This window comes from Myxocyprinus asiaticus, chromosome 5 (genome assembly GCF_019703515.2).
Source record: "Myxocyprinus asiaticus isolate MX2 ecotype Aquarium Trade chromosome 5, UBuf_Myxa_2, whole genome shotgun sequence".
Lineage (NCBI taxonomy): Eukaryota > Metazoa > Chordata > Actinopteri > Cypriniformes > Catostomidae > Myxocyprinus > Myxocyprinus asiaticus.
This window is the reverse complement of record NC_059348.1, coordinates 45,274,206-45,290,967: the sequence shown is the minus strand read 5'-3', so window position 1 is coordinate 45,290,967 and position 16,762 is coordinate 45,274,206. Positions and strand designations below refer to the sequence as shown.

At 38.7% G+C, this 16,762-nt stretch overlaps 1 protein-coding gene and 1 long non-coding RNA gene across 7 annotated transcripts in view; one reads left to right on the top strand and one right to left on the bottom strand.

Moving 5' to 3' along the window:
• Positions 1-238, bottom strand: part of LOC127440440 (protein EFR3 homolog A-like) — a 73,527-nt gene extending 73,289 nt beyond the window's left edge. For 5 of the 6 annotated variants that reach the window (XR_007897132.1, XM_051697008.1, XM_051697004.1 and 2 more), the window contains exon 1: positions 177-238. The gene's annotated coding sequence lies outside the window, so the exon portion shown is untranslated. The remainder of the gene's footprint in view (positions 1-176) is intronic. The other variant, XM_051697005.1, reaches the window with a different exon arrangement.
• A 19-nt stretch (positions 239-257) lies between these two features.
• LOC127440446 (uncharacterized) lies at positions 258-5,828 on the top strand. Its single transcript, XR_007897133.1, has 3 exons — positions 258-313; positions 1,882-2,040; positions 4,422-5,828. It is a non-coding gene; the product is annotated as an uncharacterized LOC127440446 (long non-coding RNA).
• The last annotated feature ends 10,934 nt before the right edge of the window (positions 5,829-16,762 follow it).

Below are 16,762 nucleotides of genomic sequence, written 5' to 3'. Positions count from 1 at the left end.
CACACACACACACACACACACACATCGACATGGATTAAACGAATCCGATCACAACCCGTCAACAACACCAATCTTAAACTGACAACTACAATCACACATTATGAAATATAGCGACACTGCTCTGATTGGTGTTGTTAAGAATTAAAGAAGTTATCAAGAGAGTTGTCTGAGAATACCTGTAGATACGGATTAGGCGAAACACATCCGCGTTTCCTGCTTTCACAAGTCGAGACACGCCAACGCGGAAGTGAGAGACGCGCGCGGCGAGGAGAGCGCGCGTGACCACAACAAGCTCCGCATGGGTTCATATTAGGTAGGTAGAAAAAGAGATTATTATTATTATTTTTATTATTATTATTTTCAGATTTTTGTATTCTTTTTTGTATTTTATTTTTATTATTATTATTATTATATTACAATGATCAGTATTTTATTATAATAACAAATGTCTGGAATTTGCAGAGAATATTATCTCATCTCCCACACAGCTTCTAAAATTAATAAGCAGGGCAATCTCACTTGCCTTTGATTTAGGTTAATGAACTGCTCTAGCGCGCGCGCGCGCGCGTGTGTGTGTGTGTGTGTGTGTGTGTGTGTTGGATAAAACAAAAAAGTCATTAAAAGATTTATTAGCTCCCAGAGAATTGCACTGTAGCCTAACCTAAATGTTCTCACTTTCAGTTTCATTTTAATATTAGGCTACAAACCTCGGTCGCTGTCCTGATCAAACTTCTGAGCACGTGGTGTCTTAAACACAACGCTGCCACTTCATTACACCCCATCAAACCACTGGCATAATCCGTCCATTTACAGTATTCATAATGTGTGTTAATACAAAACCCAGTGATGTCTGTGTCAAACCTTCACTGTATAACGGGATTATATTAGGATAAGCTGTAACCAGTCAAACAGCCGAAGAGAGAGAGAGAATACACAGTATTAAGATAAAGTCCTTTGCTTTACGGGAATGATGTGTGATTAAACTCCTCTTTATCCCAGCATCCTAGCATCTGTTAAAACAGAAAAACACATACACGCACTCATTCACACATATTCTTTTTAACTGGATGCATACATCCATATTACAGTGTAATATGGCAAAACATTTTAACAGAAAAACATTGTGCAAACTGGATTGAGAGAGCAAAGACAAACACACTTGCACAGATGCAAACACATCTACGCATACACACACGGACAGATGCAAGTACTTGCATACTAATTACTCAAATGCTAGGTGAATAAGCCTATATCCCCAGTAGTTTCCATCAAATCTGTGTAATTTGATTTCTGTCTGTCATCACACACATACACAAACACACACACACACACACACACACAGAGAGAGAGAGAGAGAGAGAGAGAGAGACACACACAAACATTTTATGCCTCATTGATATTGGTGGTTTAACAAAGCATGAAAATTTGGGCTGTTTGATTGATTGAGTGAGTGAGTGAGTGAATGAGTGTAATGGTTTGTGTGTGTTTGGTGGCAGCTTGTATTGCCAGTCATTCACTAAATTGGTGCAATTAAAAGCATAGTTCTCCCCGAAATGAAAATTCTGTTATCATTTCTCATCCTCTTGTTGTTCCAAACCTGTAAGACCTTGCATCTTTTTTTTTTTCGTATGAAAGTGAAAGAATGGAAGAAAGTCATATTTCAGAATCATTGTAACCAGCACACACAAACTCACACAATAATTTAACATTCGTTATTTTGCGGTCACTGTGAGAAACACACCCCAAATTCTGTGAGCATTTAAAACTTTTACAACAGTACAAATCATCCTGAGGCCAGTGGTCATGTGGGTGCAATAAATAAGAAGTTTAAATATGTTTAAAAGTGATTAAGCTTTTTTTTATATACCACTTATTATACAGCTCTTTGGAATGCTCAATTATGATTGGTCAATGGCGAAATCTAGTGGTCTGATATCTCCAAGTAACAACCGCACATCTTCATATCAGGCCGCTCATCTGGGTATTGTGAATTTGCGAGTCATCTTTCCTGCTTCTCGGATCACTGTGTGATCTCTACAGGTAAATTAATAAAAAAGAAAATTCAACTCAAATCAATGTTTCATGTGCAATTATTTATTTATTGGCAAGTAGTCTTGTAATAAGATGGAAGTGAGTAGTCAGACGGTCATTATTTACAAGATAAAAATCAACATAACATAAAATGGAGATGGATTTCAGCTTTATTCTTCTCACAAAATTACATAATTTCAACGCAAATCAATATTTTATGTCCATATATTTATTTATTTGGTTAGTAGCCATGTAATAAGCGGGATAATGTACAGTCAGCCAGTTGTGGTCGCAAAATAAACCTGTGATCATCCTGGTGGGGTTTATTTTGTGATAACAACCGGCTGACTGTATATTATCCCTTATGCATTTACGTTATTACCTGAAAGACTGAAATGGACCCCTTCCACATTTTGGGGTTTGGAAGATGAAAGTAAACTAAAGTATTGACCTGTTTCATGTGACGTCACTGTATGACCGCGCCGCCATATTTGTGACCAGTATTCCATATACCTTCATTGTGCTGCACTGTGAGATGCGACAAAAACCTTCTTCAAGAGTTAAAAGCAGCTCCTACATAAAACCTGGTGGGATAATCACAAACGTTTTTTAATACTGATTAAATCAGACCAGAAAACAACACAAAAACATTTGTGATTTCTGAATGAGTGATGTTTACGGTGATGTACTGATGGGCGTGCGCACTCATCGGTCACACATCAGACTCGCTGGCATACGGAGATGAGTCGTGGATAAAATATTTTTAAATGTCCGCAAAAGTTCAGTTTGGCAATATGTGTGCTGTCTTCAGACCTGCATGAACTTTTCCTGGGACTTGACATGGATCAAAAGCAATTTTTTGATGTTTCCTGCCGCTGATGGTCACAAATATGGTGGCTGTGGGGAAAAGTGACGTCACTGAAACAGATCAATAGAGGTGTAAACCTCTATAAAGGTACATGAGAGACCATAGCGAATATTTGCAGTATTTTTGCTTTTCCATTTGCTCCAACAAAGGAAAAAAACAAAAAAAAAACAAACACTATTATGTTTTTACGACTTTCCAAAAGGGAAAAAAATAGAGAGCAGAGGTTTACAACAGTTATAAGAGAGAGATATCAACTGTCACTACCTCTGCAGCTGTTTTTGAAACCCAGTGTTGACTTATTTGAACTATTTGAATTAATGCAAGCTTAATTTAAGATAAAGTGTAGTGATATAAATGTGCATTAAATACTTAAAAACAATTTAAATAAAAAAAAACTTTGCAAGATTTACTCAAAAAGATGTTCTAAAGTAAGGCTCATAAATGTCATCACAGTCTGTGAAAAGGGTTTTTCACTCTGTGAAACACTCTGTGATAGGTTTTAGAGAGAGGGCGTGTGGTTAATGTGATGGGGGCACTTTTATGTTCTGCTCTTATTATGCACAATATCCTGCTGTTATTATAAGTTATAATGCACAATAAACTCACACCTAATAATTCATAATAAACATGCTTTTTTGATTATTCTATTTTTTGAGTAATCACAATCCTTCAGAGGGGTGCATATATATGTTGACTTAGCTTATCTAAATGGGGACATACCATAAAGGTCTATTGTTTTATAACAGCTAATTATAATTACTATAGGCTAACCCAAAAATATAACTTTTTAGAATATTTAAGAAAACATTTTTCATTTATATATATATATATATATATAATTTTTTACAAATTAATACATTCCAAATGGTCCCAATGGGACATTTTGCCAGATTTAGCTAACTTCTGAGGACAAATTTCTCACCAAAGTATGAATAAACACACAAACACATCTCCACCTTTAAGGATTTTCATTTTTCCAACTACAAGCTTCGTGCAGAGCTAAAGATCAATATTGACCCTTAGAACAACTGTAAGTGTGTGCGTGTGTATGTGAGAAGGAGAGACAGTTTGATTTTTTCTCCAGAGGGGGTTTGACATTTTTTACAAACTCATAGCATTTGGACACAATACTTTTCGGTGGTCTTAGGACAGAATCAATTTATGGACATAATGAGGAAAATACACACACAAAAATAATTCTGAAATGACTGATAAGCATCCACAAGCATCTTCATGCAGCCCAAAGAACATGCTGAGTTTAGGGCAATATTTATAGCTTTCCTGGTGAGGGGATCAATCTATCTATCTATTTGTCTGTCTGTCTGTGTCTATATTGTATGTCCCTATATGTGAGTTTTTGTGTGTTTTTATATGTATATATACATACAGTACTTTGCAAAGGTCTAAGGCACATTATATGTTTCAGAATAATATTTGATGGTTATTATATATTTTCTGCTTTAGCGTGTCAAAATAAAATATACGTTTTTGATTTTCAAACATTCCTGTTTCCATACAATAGATGTAGATCAAGGAGTCCTGCAACAGATGGTATGGCCCCTACAGAGCCCTGATCTCAATATCATTGTGTCAGTCTGGGATTACATTAAGAGACCGAAGCAACTGAGACAGCCTATACATCGAACTGTGGCAAGTACTCCAAGATGCTTGGAACAACCTATCTGCCAAAAACCTTAGAATTTACCTAAGTTTGCCCAAGAGAACTGGTGCTGTTTTAAAGGCATAGGGTGACACAAAATATATTTGTTTACTGCACTTTGTAAGAAGTTATTTGATAAATAAAAATTATTGATGACATTATTTTTGATAACATCATCACAGTACAACATTTTTCACCACTGCCTAAGACTTTTGCACAGAAATATATACTGTATGTACACATATTTATATATATACACCTTGGCGGGCAAAAGTTTGGAATAATGTACAGATTTTGCTGTTTCGGAAGGAAATTGGTACTTTAATTCACCAAAGTGGCATTCAACAGATCACAAAGCATCGTCAGGACATTACTGATGTAAAAAAACAGCACCATCACTATTTTAAAAAAGTCATTTTTGATCAAACCTAGACAGGCCCCATTTCTAGCAGCCATCACTCCAACACCTTATCCTTGAGTAATCATGCTAAATTGCTAATTTGGTACTAGAAAATCACTTGCCATTATATTAAACACTGCTGAAAGCTATTTGGTTCATTAAATGAAACTTAAAATTGTCTTTGTGTTTGTTTTTGCCACAGTATGCAATAGACTGGCATGTCTTAAGATCAATATTAGGTCAAAAATGGCAAAAAAAAAAGAAAAAAAAAAAAAAAGAAAAGAAAACAAAAAAAAGAAACAGCTTTCTCTAGAAACTTGTCAGTCAATCATTGTTTTGAGGAATGAAGGCTATACAGTGCTTGAATTTGCAAAAAAACTGAATATGTCATACAAAGGTGTACACTACAGTCTTCAAAGACAAAGGACAACTGTCTCTCTAGTTTGAGAAATAGACGCCTCACATGTCCTCAGCTGACAGCTTCATTGAATTCTACCCACTCAACACAAGTTTCATGTACAACAGTAAAGAAAAGACTCAGGTATGCAGGCCTTATGGAAAGAATTGCAAAGAAAAAGCCACTTTTGAAACAGAAAAAAAAAAAGAAAAGGTTAGAGTGGGCAAAGAAACACAGACATTCGACAACAAATAATTGGAAAAAAGTTTATGGATCTTAACCCCATTGAGCTTTTGTGGGATCAGCTAGACTATAAGGTGCGTGAGAAGTGCCCGACAAGACTGCCACATCTATGGAAAGTGCTACAGGAAGCATGGGTTGAAATGTCACCTGAGTATTTGGACAAACTGACAGCTAGAATGCCAAGGATCTACAAAGCTGCCATTGCTGCACATGGAGGATTTTTTTTTATGAGAACTCTGTATGCAGTATGTTTACACCTGACATAAAAATTAATGAGGTTTTATAAGATATTTATAAAACATTTGTTTGCTTTGTGAAATAAATATGGTATGGTGTTTGTGAGGTGTCAAAATAGTTTATTTTAAAATAACAGGCCCATGAAAAGACAGGCTGTATTCTGTAGTTCTTTTAAATAAATTTAAAAAGTTTTGTATCGTTCTGTGTTCTACGGTGTGAAAAGTGAAGAACATAAAGTTCAGTCTCTGCAAGGAACAAGAATACAAGAAGAGACCCAAGAGCAGAGGAACAGTTCACAGGACTTTTTGAAAATAAATTAGAACACAGCAGCGCTGGCAAAGCATGAGGAACCCGGCACCGACAGAAGCAGGAAGGCGGTGAGTGTGTTTGTAGATGTGTGTGCCTCGTGGTTGTGTAGAGAGCAGATCCGTGAGGAATCCTACGTGAAGAGTGTGTTTGTAGTCATGTATGCGTCATGGCAGTGTAGAGAGCAGATCCATGAGGAATCCTCCGTGAAGAGTGTGTTCGTAGGCGCGTATGCATCGTGGTAGTAGGGAGCAGATCCGTGAGGAATCCTCCGTTGAAGAATGTGTGGGCAGAAGGACAAGCGCAGAAGCAAACTGGAAGGTAACCGCACTCCAGACACACGGGTAGAGACAGGCAACCAATACAGATACACTAGACAGGACCAACTGAGGCAGAGAGAGCGAGGTAAGTTACTTGAACACACAACAACAATCTAGCAAAGATCATGACACAACAAAGGGTTTAAGTAGGCAGAGAATCAATGGAGAACAGGTGCTGTTAGCATGCTAATTAGTGGCATGAACATTGTTCCCATGGAAACAATCAGAGTTCCCACGGAAACGCCGATCATGCATGCCAGCAGCACCTGAGACACATGAGGGAGAGAAAAACAAATCAAAAAGAACAAACCAGCGAATTCACCGGGACCGTGACAATTCCGTGTCAATTGAGAGATTTTTTTTACATTACTCAGACTGAAACAACCAGGGTTCTTAAACAGCTTTTAAGTCTGCTGCTGTCTCCTCCCCTTTTATCTCCAACTCACAGCTCACTGGGAATACAAAACATGTTAGCACAGGTGTAAATCCTTAACCACTCAGCTTTCCCAGACCTCACTCTCCACAGATCGACGCTCGATCACACCCCCACCTCCACATACCCCCACCGCCCGACTCAGGCCGGAAAACCTTCCGCCCTGCTACCGACTCCCGCCCCATTCCACAGCCACAGTCATCTGCACCACTTATGTAAATGTCTGTTGGCACAGCTTCATCCACTGGTCCAGGTCTGGTGTTCCCTTTTTAGTGAGATGAGTCAGTGGGCTGGTGACATCCGAATAGTTAGGTACAAATCTACGATAATAGCTAGCCAGCCCCAGGAACTGTCTCACCTCCTTTTTGGTCTTGGGTCTCGGACAAGCTGCAATCGCTGCTCCCCTTGACACAGGAGTCAAGGGGATCTGCCAATATCCCTTTGTTAAATCTAGTGTCGAATAAAAACGAGCCACACCTAACCGATTGAGCAGTTCGTCAATGCAAGACATGGGGTACGTGTCGAATTTAGACACCGCATTAACTTTTCTATAGTCCACACAAAACCGGACCGACCCGTCGGCTTTAGGCACCAAAACCACGAGGCTGGCCCAATCACTGAGGGACTCCTTGATTACCCCCATATCGAGTATGGTCATGAGTTCTTCCCAGACCACTTTTTTCTTGTGTTCCAATAACCGATAGGGGTGAGAACGTACCACCACTCCCAGAGTCATCTCCATGTGGTTCTCTATGAGGTTTGTACAACCGGGTAGAGGTAAAAACACATTGGAAATCTCCTTTTGCAACCTGGCAACCTCATTGACTTGGGACGGCAAGAGGTGGTCTCTACAGGGCACCGGGGTGGTTTGATGAGTGGTTTTTGATTCCACCTCTGGTCCTAACTCCGCCCTCTCTGGGATGACCATCTCCAAAGCCACAGGTACCACCTCTCTCCACAGTTTTAAGAGATTCATATGGTAAATTTGCTGTGCTCCGCCTCTGTCAGTTCATCTTACCTCATAGTCGACTTCCCAAACTTGCCATGTGACCTCACAGGGCCCTTGCAACTTGACTAATAAGTTAGAGCTCGATGTGGGTTATAACACGAGGACCTTATCACCCTGTGAGAATGCTTGTAGCTAAATGCCCCTGTCATACAGCCGGGACTGCCGTTCCTGGCCCTGGAGCAAATTCTCCTGAGTTAGTTGCCCCAATGTGTGGATTTTTGCTCTCAGATCCAGAATGTATTGAATATCATTCTTACTCTCTGAAAGTCCCTCCTCCCAATTTTCCCTCAGAACATCTAGGATGCCCCGAGGCTTGCGGCTGTAAAGTAATTAAAAAGGTGAAAACCCTGTGGAGGCTTGTGGGACCACTCGTACTCCAAATAACAGGGGTTCTAGCCACCTATCCCAATTTTGCGCATCTTCATGTATGAACTTTCAAAACAAAACATATTTTTAAGGGTCTGATTAAATTGTTCGGCCAGGACATCCATCTAAGGATGGTAAACGCTGGTGCGGATCGACTGAATCCCCAATAGTTCATAAAGTGTGTGGAGTGTTTGTGACATAAACGAGGTGCCCTGTTCAGTTAGGATCTCTTTCAGAATCCCAGCTCGGGAGATAATTTTAAAGAGTGCCTCCGCAACACTGCGTGCTGAAATGTAGCACAGGGGCACTGCTTCAGGGTGTCAAGTTGTATAATCCACCAAGGCTAATACAAAGTGATGCCCCCATGCTGTCCATTCTAATGGCCCGACGAGGTCCATACCAATTCTTTTGAAGGGGGCCTTGATCAACGGAAAAGGGTGCAATGGCACTTTTGGAGTGGCCGGTGGATTCACCAGCTGATATTCACGACATGCAGCACACCACCTGCATACATCCCCACAAATGCCCGGCCAATAAAAACAGGCAATGAGATGGTTCAGTGTCTTATCTTGCCCTAAATGTCCTGCCATCGGATTGTAATGAGCAAAAACCACCAGGAAATGTTTTCCCAGGCAGCTTTTCGGGATTAACAACTGAGTTGTATCTGTTTTGATTGAGCGTCCTGTGTCACCTGATACAACCTATTTTTAATAATTGAAAAGTTGGGATAGGAGAGCGCAACACCGGGCTGAAGCTTTTGACCATCAATTGCACTCACTTGGTCAAAGGCACGCCTGAGAGACTCGTCTCTTGTCTGCTCCAGCGGGAAATCCCCCACTGGAATACCCCGGAGGCCAGGAGTGGTGGAGCCCTCACTTCCCTCCGGGTTTCCGTGACATTGAAAGGACGTTGACAGCTCAGGCAACACATCCCCAGTCAGTGTTGGGCGAAGTAAAACGGGCGGCCGAACTCATCGAATGTCAGTGCCCGGAAACGCTGACGGTGCTGTTCAGGGTTACGGCCGACCCATTGTATCACTGTAACAAATCCATTGGTTTCAGGGAATGAGGAAGCGCGAGACAGCATACTTCGTTCAAATAATATTTCTTTGTTGTTCCTTTTACTCGCTTTTCAGCAGAACACCTCTTTAAACACACACACAGCTCTGAAGCTCTGCTCTCTCTCCCGTCTGCTGCCATCTCCTCCCCTTTTATCTCCGACTCACATCTCAATGGGAATACAAAACAGGTGTTAGCACAGGTGTAAATCCTTAACCACTCAGCTTTCCCAGACCTCACTCTCCACAGATCGGTGCTCGATCACACCCCACCTCCACATCTATCTTTGGTGCTAACCTTTTAAAGGGACAGTTCACCCAAAAAAGCAATTTCTATAATATAATCATTCACTCAAACTCATGTTTTTGCCAAAAGGAAACAACTCACTTTTATGCTCAACAGATGCAATGAAAGTGAATGGTGACTGAGGCTAACATTCTGCCTAACATCTTCTTTTATACTCTTTGGAAGAAAGAAAGTCATACACATTTGGGACAACAAGAAGAAAATTATAATACAAATAATTTGCATTTTTGGGTGAACTATATTTAAAGCTGCAGTGTGTATTTTCTGAGCCTCTAATGGCACCACATTGAGTTGCAAAAATGATACCTGTTTTTAAACAGCTTTCCCAAACACTACCTCCTTCCACTGTTCGAAGAACACTTGAGATTCTACCTGCTGGGATGAGATGTTGACCTTAAGATGTGGCTGTTTAGCTATTATTGCGGTTACTCTTACATTACATTAATAATAATTAAATTACTGTTATCTATTGCCAGGATTTTTGAAAGGCTGCACTACTTAAAACAGTTGCCTTAACAGCTGTTGGATAAAGGGATAGTTCACCCAAAAATGATGTTTCTGTCATAATTTACTCACCCTCATGTTGTTTCAAACCTGTATGACTTTTCTCTCTCTCTCTCTCTCTCTCTCTCTCTCTCTCTCTCTATGGAGCACAAAAGGAAATGTTTTGGATGAAGTTTAAAGACTTAGTCACCATTCACTTTCATTGTATCTTTTTTCCATACAATTAAAGTGAATGGTGACTGAAAATTTCATTCTACCTAACATCTATTTGGAAGAAATAAAGTCATACAGGTTTGGAAGAACAGGAGGGTGAGTAAATGATGACAGAATTTTCCTTTTGAGTGAACTATCCCTTTAACACAATGTTTCCCATCCACATACATTTCTTTAGGTGACATCAGTAAAAAATACATTTATTTCAGAGGCGAAAGATGATTATTAATATAATTTGTCTTAGCTTGAAAACAAAATCTAAAATAATGTACCCTGATGTATCATGCACAACAAGACCTGAAATGTGTATTAAGAAAGTTTATAGGGTAAATTTTTATGTCAAATTAAATGACTTTAATTTTCCGAAATGGGGAAATAATGTACAGCAGCTTTAATATCTCGTTGTGTTCCTTTTAATTTTCACTTAAATCCTTCAAGTAGTTCTGTTTAAGATTATTTTCCCATTGTATTAGGTCTCTCTGCTACTGTGTTATGAACGGAACTGATCTGATATGGAGGCATTTCATTATTTATAGTTTTGCTAAATGAACTCTCTCATTCTGTGAAACACTGTCACTGTCTCCCTCTCACACACCCAACAGCATGTTGGCTGGCTCTGAATGTGAAATCTAAAAAAAAAAAACTGAAAAAAAGGGCAAAATGAAAGTGGGATGTTCATGGAAGTGGAGCTATAAAAAGAGATAGAGAAACTATTAATTATGGAGCAGGTGAAAGAGACAGAAAACAGGCATATATGTGTATTTATAGGCTTAAATCTGAGTTTTTGCTCGCCTCTTCCTACCTCTTCACGTCTCTCATAGTAACGGTAGCATGTGTGAAGAGCGCTGGACTCTGGGGGTGAATTTTGTGGATCACACCCACAGTTCTGGAACTTACAACATCAACAGCAGAAGGGGCTGACAGGTGGCTGAGTCCAACACATACACATGCAACACACAAACACATGCACACAACAGCATGTGAGCAGAAATGTGGGTGGAATTATGGGAACAAGTATAATAAGTTTTAAACAGCTAATCTGTCTCTATCTCTCTCCCCCTTTTAGTTTCTCAATGACTTCCTGACCTTTAACTTTGTTAGCAATGAAGAGAGCACATTAATCACATTTAGAGTTTAAATGTTGTTGTAAGTGTGGCTGTGAACCCAAACCCAGTTCTATAAACCTAAGGCATCTCCCTTCCAAGGCATCATAATGTCATGTCTAATGATCTAAAACAAATTCAAGTGAGTTTTAGACATAACCAAGAAAATAATCAAGGGGGGGGGGGAGATAAAAAAAATTGACATACATTATAAGTACATAACAAATAAATTTACTCCTTCCAACCACTTTCACAGATTCTGTTTTTTTCCCCCCTTTTAATTTATATTCTTTCAACCAACTGCACCCATAGGTGTGAATGTACTTTTACAGCTTTTCTCTACTACCTCCTGATGTCCTGTCATTTATGGGGTAGAGACAGGAAGCTCTTTACTGACACGCAAATTTATGAGGATTTTCCGGCCAGAGCTAAGCTGCTTTGTGGGTTTGTGTGTGTTTAATGGAAGAGACACAATGGCATTAAGGAGAGTGAATTAAACTATGACCAGGCATTTAATTTTAAACACCACAACCATGATAAACACAAATTAAGCACCTAACGTGCATGCACACACACCTGGTCTTTCCAGGCAGACATTCTATAATTACGCAAATGTGTCTGCTGAATAAAAAATGTCCTTTATGCTTATCTGAGCCAAAACACCCTAAGCAGAGACACTGTGTGTGTGAGTGTGTGTGTGTGTGTGTGTGTGTTTGTGCGCGCATGGTAATGCTTTTTCTGCAGAAGTGCTAATGTGTTTTCTCTGTCTTTTCAATGGCTATTTTAGTGAAGATGCTCACATCACTGTTCTTTCAGCTTTGAGTGTGTGACCGGGTGTGTCTTGGTGTATGTTTTTCGATCAGATTTGTGCTGTTGTTTTTTATGTTAAAATTAGTACTGTTAGGAAATTAAAATATTTCATCAAGATAAATCACATGATTTTTCATTGTTAATCGAGATTAGGTGCAGATTTTGAATTTGCTTGAATTTGACTATACAGGTGCATCTCAATAAATTAGAATGTCGTGGAAAAGTTCATTTATTTCAGTAATTCAACTCAAATTGTGAAACTCGTGTATTAAATAAATTCAATGCACACAGACTGAAGTAGTTTAAGTCTTTGGTTCTTTTAATTGTGATGATTTTGGCTCACATTTAACAAAAACCCACCAATTCACTATCTCAAAAAATTAGAATATGGTGACATGCCAATCAGCTAATCAACTCAAAACACCTGCAAAGGTTTCCTGAGCCTTCAAAATGGTCTCTCAGTTTGGTTCACTAGGCTACACAATCATGGGGAAGACTGCTGACCTGACAGTTGTCCAGAAGACAATCATTGACACCCTTCACAAGGAGGGTAAGCCACAAACATTCATTGCCAAAGAAGCTGGCTGTTCACAGAGTGCTGTATCCAAGCATGTTAACAGAAAGTTGAGTGGAAGGAAAAAGTGTGGAAGAAAAAGATGCACAACCAACCGAGAGAACCGCAGCCTTATGAGGATTGTCAAGCAAAATCGATTCAAGAATTTGGGTGAACTTCACAAGGAATGGACTGAGGCTGGGGTCAAGGCATCAAGAGCCACCACACACAGACGTATCAAGGAATTTGGCTACAGTTGTCGTATTCCTCTTGTTAAGCCACTCCTGAACCACAGACAACGTCAGAGGTGTCTTACCTGGGCTAAGGAGAAGAAGAACTGGACTGTTGCCCAGTGGTCCAAAGTCCTCTTTTCAGATGAGAGCAAGTTTTGTATTTCATTTGGAAACCAAGGTCCTAGAGTCTGGAGGAAGGGTGGAGAAGCTCATAGCCCAAGTTGCTTGAAGTCCAGTGTTAAGTTTCCACAGCCTGTGATGATTTGGGGTGCAATGTCATCTGCTGATGTTGGTCCATTGTGTTTTTTGAAAACCGAAGTCACTGCACCCGTTTTCCAAGAAATTTTGGAGCACTTCATGCTTCCTTCTGCTGACCAGCTTTTTAAAGATGCTGATTTCATTTTCCAGCAGGATTTGGCACCTACCCACACTGCCAAAAGCACCAAAAGTTGGTTAAATGACCATGGTGTTGGTGTGCTTGACTGGCCAGCAAACTCACCAGACCTGAACCCCATAGAGAATCTATGGGGTATTGTCAAGAGGAAAATGAGAAACAAGAGACCAAAAAATGCAGATGAGCTGAAGGCCACTGTCAAAGAAACCTGGGCTTCCATACCACCTCAGCAGTGCCACAAACTGATCACCTCCATGCCACGCCGAATTGAGGCAGTAATTAAAGCAAAAGGAGCCCCTACCAAGTATTGAGTACATATACAGTAAATGAACATACTTTCCAGAAGGCCAACAATTCACTAAAAATGTTTTTTTTATTGGTCTTATGATGTATTCTAATTTTTTGAGGTAGTGAATTGGTGGGTTTTTGTTAAATGTGAGCCAAATCATCACAATTAAAAGAACCAAAGACTTAAACTACTTCAGTCTGTGTGCATTGAATTTATTTAATACACGAGTTTCACAATTTGAGTTGAATTACTGAAATAAATGAACTTTTCCACGACATTCTAATTTATTGAGATGCACCTGTATATACAGTACTTCTTTCATATCAAAACACATTTAGTCCCTTCTTAAAAAAGAAAACAAAGTGATATGTAACAATGATTTTAATTAACATTTTCCAAACAAATGATGCAGAGTTAACTGACACCAATATAAGTTAATTCAACAAAAGTTTTTGAGTTGATTTGGCAAATTCAACTTAAGTAACCAAATTGATTAAATGAGAATGTATTAAAATTCCAGTAGAATAAGAGAAATCATTAAAACCATCCACCTAATTCAAAATACTTACGTAATGGAGGTAATTTGTAAGGATTTATGTTTATTGTACTTCATTTATTTGGGTTAAAACAACATCAGGGATAACAGTGTTGTAGAAATCGCACAGTGATCCGAGAAGCAGGAAAGATGACTTTTAAATTTGCAATACCCAAATTTGCGAGACTGAGCAGTCTGATATATTGATGTGCGGTTGTTACTCAGAAATATCAGACCACTAGATGGCATCATTGATCAACCAGAATCGAGTATTGCAGAGAGCCATGAAAACACTGCTAACTATATAAGCATTCTGACCATCCCAACATAGCAACATTGTGGGGTGGGACTGTCTCTTTGTCTGGCCAATGGCAGATGGGGGAATGTTCTGGAAATTTGTTTGAGGACAGTTATTTATTTTCAATTGAATTTGATGATGCAGAAATTAGACACTTCTCGTTTAACTGACACCTTGTCTTTCAGCCTCCCTTTTTCTTTAATTCCATTACCTTTTCACTCACTTATTTACAAACAGCCTGATGAAGGGAGAGGGAGCGACAGACAGAGAGAGTGCTGAGTCAATCAGTAATGTTTTTCTTAGTATTTAGCCGTGATCTCTGCCAATAATTGCTGCAATCGAGATCATTTAACACACACGGATGTGTCAAGTGAATTTGAAAAGAATGGGTGTATGTGTTTGGGTGGTTGGGTTTGTGCTTGTCTAAATTGTGGAGAGCAGCCAATGGTAAATGACTAATATCTATATCTAAAATAATATATAAATGAACATGTAATGCAAAAGGTCATGGGAAGGAGTAGGGTTAGGGGATAGAAAATATCATTAGTTAAAAACAATTAAAGGCAATAGAAAGTTTCTACCATGAGACAAAAACAAATGACAATAAAAGGGAAAAATTGTATTGTATTTGATTTACATTAAACTAAACTGAGACAGACAGACACACAGAGAGAGATATGACTCCTGTGCCTCAATGGGATCATCTCAAATGTCAGACTTTAATTGGAAGCCAAACACAGGCACTATGAATGCCAAAATGGACAGACATTTTGGCTTTGTTTGGAACTGTTCATTAGCAAAGCACAAATAACAAAATAACTGGCCATACCATTTGTCACTCAATATAAACAACTTCTTGTTTTTAGAAATGTTGTATAAAAGCAATATCACAATTGTGCTGTATCAACAAGTATTAATATTCAGTACAACTGCACTCTTGCTCATGTGTTTTTGCTTAAAAATAACTTTATCAAGCTGACTATTCACATTAACTAAAGTAATTTTTAGGTAGAAACAGAGCCTGAAAGACAAAATGAAATAAAATTTGACCCTATGTACTTAGTTTTTGCATGTTTCTCTTATTATTAACTATTCATCCATGCATGTTATTTTTTAAAGGAATAGTTCACCCAAAAATGAAGATTCTGTCATCATTTACTTTACTGTCAGAATTTGTTCTTGCATGTCAAACATCATAACACCAATGAGGTTTGTTTTTATTACTGACGTGTCACCATATTTAATGTTTCCTCTGTTTAAATGAGTTTATCAATGCTTTTATTTGAATTGAATGCGAAAACTACTTACATTTCAGCCTGTTCAGCATACAAAGTGATTGTATGCCTTCATAAGACTTGACACGTATCTTTTATATATACGTATATATAATGAACATCATATAAACAAAGTAAATACCCATTACAATAAAACATAGAGGATAGAAAGGAAAGAAAGAAAAAATGAAGGTCAGGGGTACTAAAAAATATTTAAAAATAAATCAATCATCAAAGGAAAAAAGATCAAAAGACTTGGAAATATTAATGTTTTTGATAGCCTTCTTATTCTGCGACCTATTTTGAGGTACAACATCTTCTCTTCTTGGCTTACGTCACCAAGAGAGAAGGTAGTGAAAATAGTGTTTACCAATAGCTAAGCATGTGTCAACCCCTCCAACCATGTCACATGAAGACATTCATGTATAAAACACACACTTTTCATGATCATTAATCAATTCCCGATTGGTTAAAATTAAGTCCAGCCCTGCATTTATTTATTTTTATCTCACTGAATGTCTCATTTTAACTTTGAAATATGTTGTATTCCAAAATGTGTTGCTGGTTTGTGTTGACTTAAAGGTATCAATTGCTAAAATAGAAACACATGCTCTGATGGCAGTCTCTGTTAATTCATGTCTTCACCCGTTTATGGTCATACTGTATATTTTAGCAGTATAATCAGCCGCTTACATCACTCTTTCTGAAAATTCTGCCCTCCTGCTCCCCAGACAACACAAATCACTAATCATATTTGAATGCATGGCGACACTGACATATACGTACATCAACACATCCTCAGACGTGTGTATGTTGCCCCTCCTGCCTTGTATATGACTCATTATTTGCTGCATAGAGTCCTTAACAATAAATCTTTTCAACAGTATCCTCATCTGCTGGAAGTAGGCCTTCAATGTCAGCT